Source organism: Kogia breviceps, chromosome X, assembly GCF_026419965.1.
Source record: "Kogia breviceps isolate mKogBre1 chromosome X, mKogBre1 haplotype 1, whole genome shotgun sequence".
Classification (NCBI taxonomy): domain Eukaryota; kingdom Metazoa; phylum Chordata; class Mammalia; order Artiodactyla; family Physeteridae; genus Kogia; species Kogia breviceps.
This window is the reverse complement of record NC_081330.1, coordinates 80071490-80078759: the sequence shown is the minus strand read 5'-3', so window position 1 is coordinate 80078759 and position 7270 is coordinate 80071490.

Sequence of the window (7270 nt, the reverse complement as noted above, 5' to 3'; positions counted from 1 at the left end):
TCAGGGAGGAGGGGGCTGTGGCTAACTCATTGTGCAACTTTGTTGGGCAAGTGCCTTCTTCTCCCTAGCCTCAGTTTCCCCATCAGGATGGCTGGACTATAATGTTTCCCTGGTGCTGTGCTTTCCTGCTTTGCAAAGTCCTGATTCTCATTTATTGGACCTGATTTGGAGGTGTCTTTTTTTTTCCCAGCACCTCCTTCATAGGCTTTCTCACTGCCTCATGCCTCTGGTTGCCTGCCATCTGTTCCCTTTTCACCCAGAACCTTGATTCACTGGAGGAGACCAAAGATTACAATTTGGAGAAGACAGTTTCCAAATCTGGAGCCCAGGGAAACACAGGGCCAGGACAGTCTCAGCTGTGGGAACAGGAAGAAGAGACGTAAAAAGTAGTCAAGTGGTGGGCTTGAAATAACCCTGAGGTGAGGGGACACTGTTGCACGGCTCCTGTCACAGGAGCTAGTCCTCCATATCCTCTACCCAGCTACCAAACATTCTGCCACACCAGTCAGATTTGGGACTGATAGATATTTGACGTTGGGCTGGGCCCAAAATAAATAGGGATTGATGAAAATGAAAGTAGTCCTTGACATGCTAAAGAGGTCTCAGCTGGGTGCCCTTCTTCTTGATCCTGATATTTCTAAGTCTGATATTTCTAAGTCTCAGGTAGAGATTGTGTATGTACACATTAAGGTAGAGGGATGTTGCAAGGGGGTGGCACAGTTCCTTGTTTGTATGGCCCACTCCTCCCCAGGGACAATGTATGGCAAGACCAAGTATGGGCATAAACTTGTACCTCAAACTGCCTTCTTGAAGAGGGTGCCCTCCACGCCCCCATTACACATGCTGAATGATGCATGATCAACTTGTTTGGTCACTACAGGGGCTGGTGGTGGGGAGCAAGAATACTTTCTTGTCTTAAGTTTCTTCACCTCCAAAGTGGAGATAATCACTCTGCTGCTCAATACCTTGTTTCTGTGGTGAAAAGCCCATGAGAAGAGATGTGCAGGCTGTGTGGAGGCAACTCTATAAACTCAGGTAGACAGACTGATTCACATGACTACACTGCTCATTTCTTTCTTCACCAAATGTTCCATGGGCACCTCCTCTATGCCAGGCCTGGTGATAGGCATTGGGAGGAGTGGGTACAGTGGTAACATTCTAGAGAAAGGGGACTCTGGCGATGGAGTTCTGAGAGGAGCTGAAAGCTAGACTAGAGGTTTGGCAAAGGTGATCTGGAGCATTGCAGATGAAGAGGTTCCTTCCCTCCAGGGTAGGGAAGGGCATCAGAGGAAAGTTCCATGGAGGATGGCCTTGAGGATTATGTCAAGTCAGAAAAGTAGGGAAAGGATTCCTGCCCAATACAAAGCCCATCAGTCTGAGAGAGTATGGTGGGTTAAGCAAAAGCTAGGATTCTGGAAATCTGGGGCTGAGTATTTGTATATAGAGAGAGGAAGAGCTGGAAACTGGGCTGGAAAGATAGGTCTGGAACAAAAGTGTAAAAGACTATGGCTGTCTGACTAAATTGAGGCTCAGCTAGCTAAGTTTGTCCTTCCCATGGAAGCAATCTAAATAGTGTAGTGACTCTGCTACCAGACTGCCTGGGCTGAGATGCTGGCCATACCACTTTGGAGCAGTGTGAACTGCGCAGGTTAATTCCCCTCTCTGAGTTTCAGTTTTTTCTCTTCTGAAAAAAAGTAATAATAAGAGTGCCAAGGGCTTCCCTGGTGGCGCAGTGGTTGAGAGTCCGCCTGCCGATGCAGGGGACACGGGTTCGTGCCCCGGTCTGGGAAGATCCCACATGCTGCGGAGCGGCTGGGCCCCTGAGCCATGGCCGCTGAGCCTGCGCGTCCGGAGCTTGTGCTCCTCAAAGGGAGAGGCCACAACAGTGAGAGGCCCGCATACCGCAAAAAAAAAAAAAAAAGAAAAAAGAAAAAGAGTGCCAATGTCACAGAGTTGTGGTAAGAATTAAATGAGTATTACACATAAGTACTCAGCACAGAGCCTGATACATACAAAACTCTCAATAAATGTTAGCTTCTGCTACTGTATTATTATTGTTGGTCTACTTCTGATTCAGTGTACAGCTCTTCAAAGTTATAGAACTAATTTTGAAACCATTTTTCATATAAACACACAAGAGCCTGTGACTCTTTATACAGAGCTTTTTTTAAAAACTTGCTTATTTTATTGAAATATACTTGATATACAATGTTGTGTTAGTTTCAGGTGTTCAGCAAAGTGATTCAGTTATACAACATATATATCTTTCTTTTTCCAGATTCTTTTCCCTTATAGGTTATTGCAAAATGCTGACTCTAGGTCTCTGTGCTATACAGTAGGTCCTTGATGGTTATCTCTTTTATATATAGTAGTTAATCCCAAACTCCTAATTTATCCCTCCCCCCAACTTTCTCCTTAGGTAACTATAAGTTTGTTTTCTATGTCTGTAGATCTGTTTCGGTTTTGTATATATATGTTCATCTATATCTTTATTTTTTTAAGGTTCCACATATAAGTGATATCATATCATATTAGTCTTTCTATGTCTGGCTTATTTCACTTAGTATGATAATCTCTAGGTCCATCTGTATTGTTGCAAATGGCATTACTTCATTCTTTTTTTATGGCTGAGTAATATCCCACTGTATAAATATATCACATCTTCTTTATCCATTCATCTGTTCATGGACATTTAGGTTGCTTCCATGCCTTGGCTATTGTAAATAGTGCTGCAATGAACATTGGACTGCATGTATCTTTTCGAATTATGGTTTTCTCTGGATGTATGCCAGGAGTGGGATTGCTGTATCACATGGTAGTTCTTTATTTAATTTTTATAAGGAACCTCCATATTCTTCTCCATAATAGTTGCACCAATTCACATTACCATCACCAGTGTAGGAGAGTTCCCTTTTCTCCACACCCTCTCCAGCATTTATTGTTTGTAGACTTTTTGATGATGGCCATTCTGACGGGTGTGAGGTGATACTTCACTGTAGTCATTTCTCTAATAATTTGTGATGTTGAGCATATTTTCATGTGTCTTTTGGCCATCTGTGTGTCTTCCTTGGAGAAATGTCTATTTAGATCTTCTGCCTATTTTTTGATTGGGTTGTTTGTTTTTTTGATATAGAGCTGCATGAGCTGTTTGTATATTTTGGAGGTTAAACCCTTGTCAGTTGAATGATTTTCAAATATTTTCTCCCATTCTGTAGGTTGTCTTTTGGTTTTGTTTATGGTTTCCTTTGCTCTGCAAAAGCTTTTAAGTTTAATTAGGTCCCATTTGCTTATTTTTGTTTTTATTTCCATTACTCTAGGAGACAGATCCAAAAAGATATTGCCATGATTTATGTCAAAGAGTATTCTGCCTATGTTTTCCTCTAAGAGTTTTACAGCATATGGTCTTACATTTAGGTCTTTAATCCATTATGAGTTTATTTTTGTGTATGGTGTTAAAGAATGCTCTAATTTCATTCTCTTACATGTAGCTGTACAGTTTTCCCAGCACCACTTATTGAAGAGACTGTCTTTTCTCATTGTACATTCTTGCCTCCTTTGTCATAGATTAATTGACCTTAGGCACATGGGTTTATTTCTGGGATTTCTATCCTGTGACATTGATCTATATTTCTGTTTTTTTGTGCCAATACCATACTGTATTGATTACTGTAGCTTTGTAGTATAGTGTGAAGTCAGGGAGCTTGTTTCCTCCAGCTCCCTTTTTCTTTCTCAAGATTGCTTTGTTATTTGGCGTCTTTTGTGTTTCCATACGAATTTAGAAATTATTTTATGCTAGTTCTGTGAAAAATGCCATTGGTAATTTCATAGGGATTGCTTTGAATCTGTAGATCGCATTGGGTAGTAGAGTCATTTTAACAATATTGATTCTTCCAATATAAGAACATGGTATATCTTTTCATCTGTTTGAGTCATATTTGATTTCTTTCATCAGCATCTTATAGTTTTTGTAGTGCAGTTCTTGTGCCTCCTTAGGTAAGTTATTCCTAGGTATTTTATTCTTTTTGATGCAATGGTAAATGGGATAGTTTCCTTAATTTCTCTTTCTGATCTTTAATTGTGAGTGTATAGAAATGCATCAGATTTCTGTGTATTAATTTTGTATCCTGAAACTTTACAAAATTCATTGATGAGCTCTAGTAGTTTTCCGGTAGCCTCTTTAGGATCTTCTATGTATAGTGTAATGTCATCTGCAAACAGTGACAGTTTTACTTCAACTTTTCTAATTTGGAAAAGTTGGAAAAGTTGGATTACTTTTGGACCTGAAGTTTGGATTACTTTTTTTTTCTTTTTCTTCTCTAATTGCCGTGGCTAAGACTTCCAGAACTTTGTTGAATAAAAGTGATGATAGTGGAAATCCTTGTCTTGTTCCTGATCTTAGAGGAAATGCTTTCAATTTTTCACCCCTGAGTGTGGTGTTAGCTGTGGGTTTGTTATATATGACCTTCATTATGTTTAGATACATTCCCTCTATGCCCACTTTTTGGAGAGTTTTTATCATAAATGGATGTTTAATTTTATCAAAAGCTTTTCCTGCATCTTTTGACATGATCATATGGTTTTTATTCTTCAATTTGTTAGTGTGGTGTATCACACTGATTGATTTGTGGATATTGAAATTTCCTTGCATCTCTGGTATAAATCCCACTTGATCATGGTGTATGATCCTTTTAATGGATTGTTGCATTTGGTTTGCTAGTATTTTGTGGGGATTTTTGCATCTGTGTTCATCAGTGATATTGGCCTGTAATTTTTTTTCTTGTGGTATCTTTGTCTGGTTTTGGTGTCAGCATGATGGTGGCTTCATAGAATGAGTTTGGAAGTGTTCCCTCCCCTACAATTTTTTGGAACAGTTTCAGAAGGATAGGTGTCAACTCTTCTCTATATGTTTGGTAGAATTTGCCTGTGAAGTCATCTGGTCCTGGTGTTTTGTTTATTGGGAGTTTTAAAATCACAGATTCAATTTCAGTACTTGTAATCATTCTGTTCATATTTTCTGTTTCTTCCTGGTTCAGTCTTAGAAGATTGTACCTTTCTAAGAATTTGTCCATTTCTTCTAGGTTGTCCAATTTATTGGCATATAGCTGCCTGTAATAGTTTTTTATGGTCCTTTGTATATCTGTGGTGTTGTTTGTAACTTCTTTTTCATTTCTAATTTTATTGACTTGAGACCTATCCCTTTTTTTCTTGATGAGTCTGGCTAATGGTTTATCAATTTTGTCTATCTTCTCAAAGAAACAGCTTTTACTTTCATTGATCTTTGCTATTGTTTTCTTCATCTCTATTTCATTTATTTTTGCTCTGATATTTATGATTTTCCATCTACTAACTTTGGGTTTTGTTTGTTCTTCTTTCTCTAGTTGCTTTAGATGTAAGGTTATGTCGTGTATTTGAGATTTTTTTATTTCTTGATGTAAGCTCGTATCACTATAAACTTCCCTCTTAGAACTGCTTTTGCTGTGTCCTGTAGGTTTCGGATCATTGTGCTTTGGTTTTCATTTGTCTCTAGGTATTTTTATTATTATTATTATTTGATTTCTTCAGTGATCCATTGGTTATTTAGTAGCATATTATTTAGCCTCCACATGTTTTGTGTCTTTTGCAGTTTTTCTCATGTAGTTGATTTCTAATCTCATAGTGTTGTGGTCAGGAAAGTTGCTTGATATAATTTCAGTTTTCTTAAATTTTCTGAGCCTTGCTTTGTGTGATCTATCCTGGGGATAGATGTGATAGATTCTCCAGGATAGCATGTGATCTATCCTGGAGAATCCATGTGTACTTTATTAGGTGTATTCTACTACTTTTGTATGGAATGCTCTATAAATATCAATTAAGTCAATATGATCTAATGTGTCATTTAAGGCCTGTGTTTCCTTATTGATTTTCTGTCTGAAATATCTGTCCATTGATGTAGGTGGGGTGTTAAAGTCTCCCAATATTACTGTGCTACTGTTGATTTCACCTTTTATGGCTGTTAGAATTTGCCTTATATATGGTGGTGCTCCTATGTTTGGTGCATATATATTTACAATTGTTATATCTTCTTTTTAGGTTGATTCCTTGATCATTATGTACTGTCCTTCCTTGTCTCTTGTAACAGTCTTTATTTTAGAGTCTATTTTGTCTGATCTGAGTACTGCTACTCCAGCTTTCTTTTTATTTCTATTTGCATGGAATACCTTTTTCCATCCCCTCATTTTCAGTCTGTATGTGTCTCTAGATCTAAAGTGTGTCTCTTGTAGTCACCGCATATATGGGTCTTGTTTTTGTATCCATTCAGCCAGTCTATGTCATTTGTTGGAGGATTTAATCCATTTACATTTAAGGTAATTATCAATATGTATGTTCTTACTGCCATTGTGTCCATTGTTTTGGATTTTTTGGTAAGTCTTTTTTCTTCCTTTCTTCTTTTGTTCTCCTCTTTTATGATTTTTGACTATTTTTAGTGTTGCTTGCATTCCTTTTTCTTTTTTTGTGTGTATATCCATTGTAGATTTTTGGTTGCTGTTACCCTGAGGTTTTGTTATAGCAGTCTCTACATATTCATGATTGTTTTAAGTTGCTGATCTCTTAATTTCAAATACATTTCAAATATCCTGCATTTGTACTCTCACAATTGCTGGTTTAGATTTTTTGTGTGTGGATGATTTCCTACTTTTACTGTATGTCTGCCTTTACCATTGAGCTTTCCCATTTTTTAATTTTCTTATTTCTAATTTTGGCCTTTTCTTTTCCTCCTAGAGAAGTTAATTTAGCATTTCTTGTCAAGCTGAATTCTTTAGCTTTTGCTAGTCTTGCAAAGCTTTTGATTTCTCTGTCAAATCTGAACGAGAGCCTTGCTGCATAGAGTATTCTTGGTTTTAGGTTTTCCCCTTTCAACACTTTAAATACATTATGCCACTCCCTTCTGGCCTGCAGTGCTTCTGCTGAAAAATTAGGTGATAACCTCATAGGGATTCCATTGTATGTTATTTGTAGCTGTTCCCTTGTTTCTTTTAATATTTTCTCTTTATCTTTAATTTTTGTCCATTTGATTAGTATGTGTCTTGGTGGGTTCCTCCTTGGGTTAATCCTATATGGGACTCTCTGTGCTTCTTGCACTTGGTTGACTGTTTCATTTCCTATGTTAGGGAAGTTTTCAGCTATCATCTCTTCAGATATCTTCTCAGGCCCTTTTTCTCTCTTCTTCTGGGACGCCTATAATGTGAATGTTGTTGCATTTGACATTGTCCTAGAGGTCTCTTAAGATGTC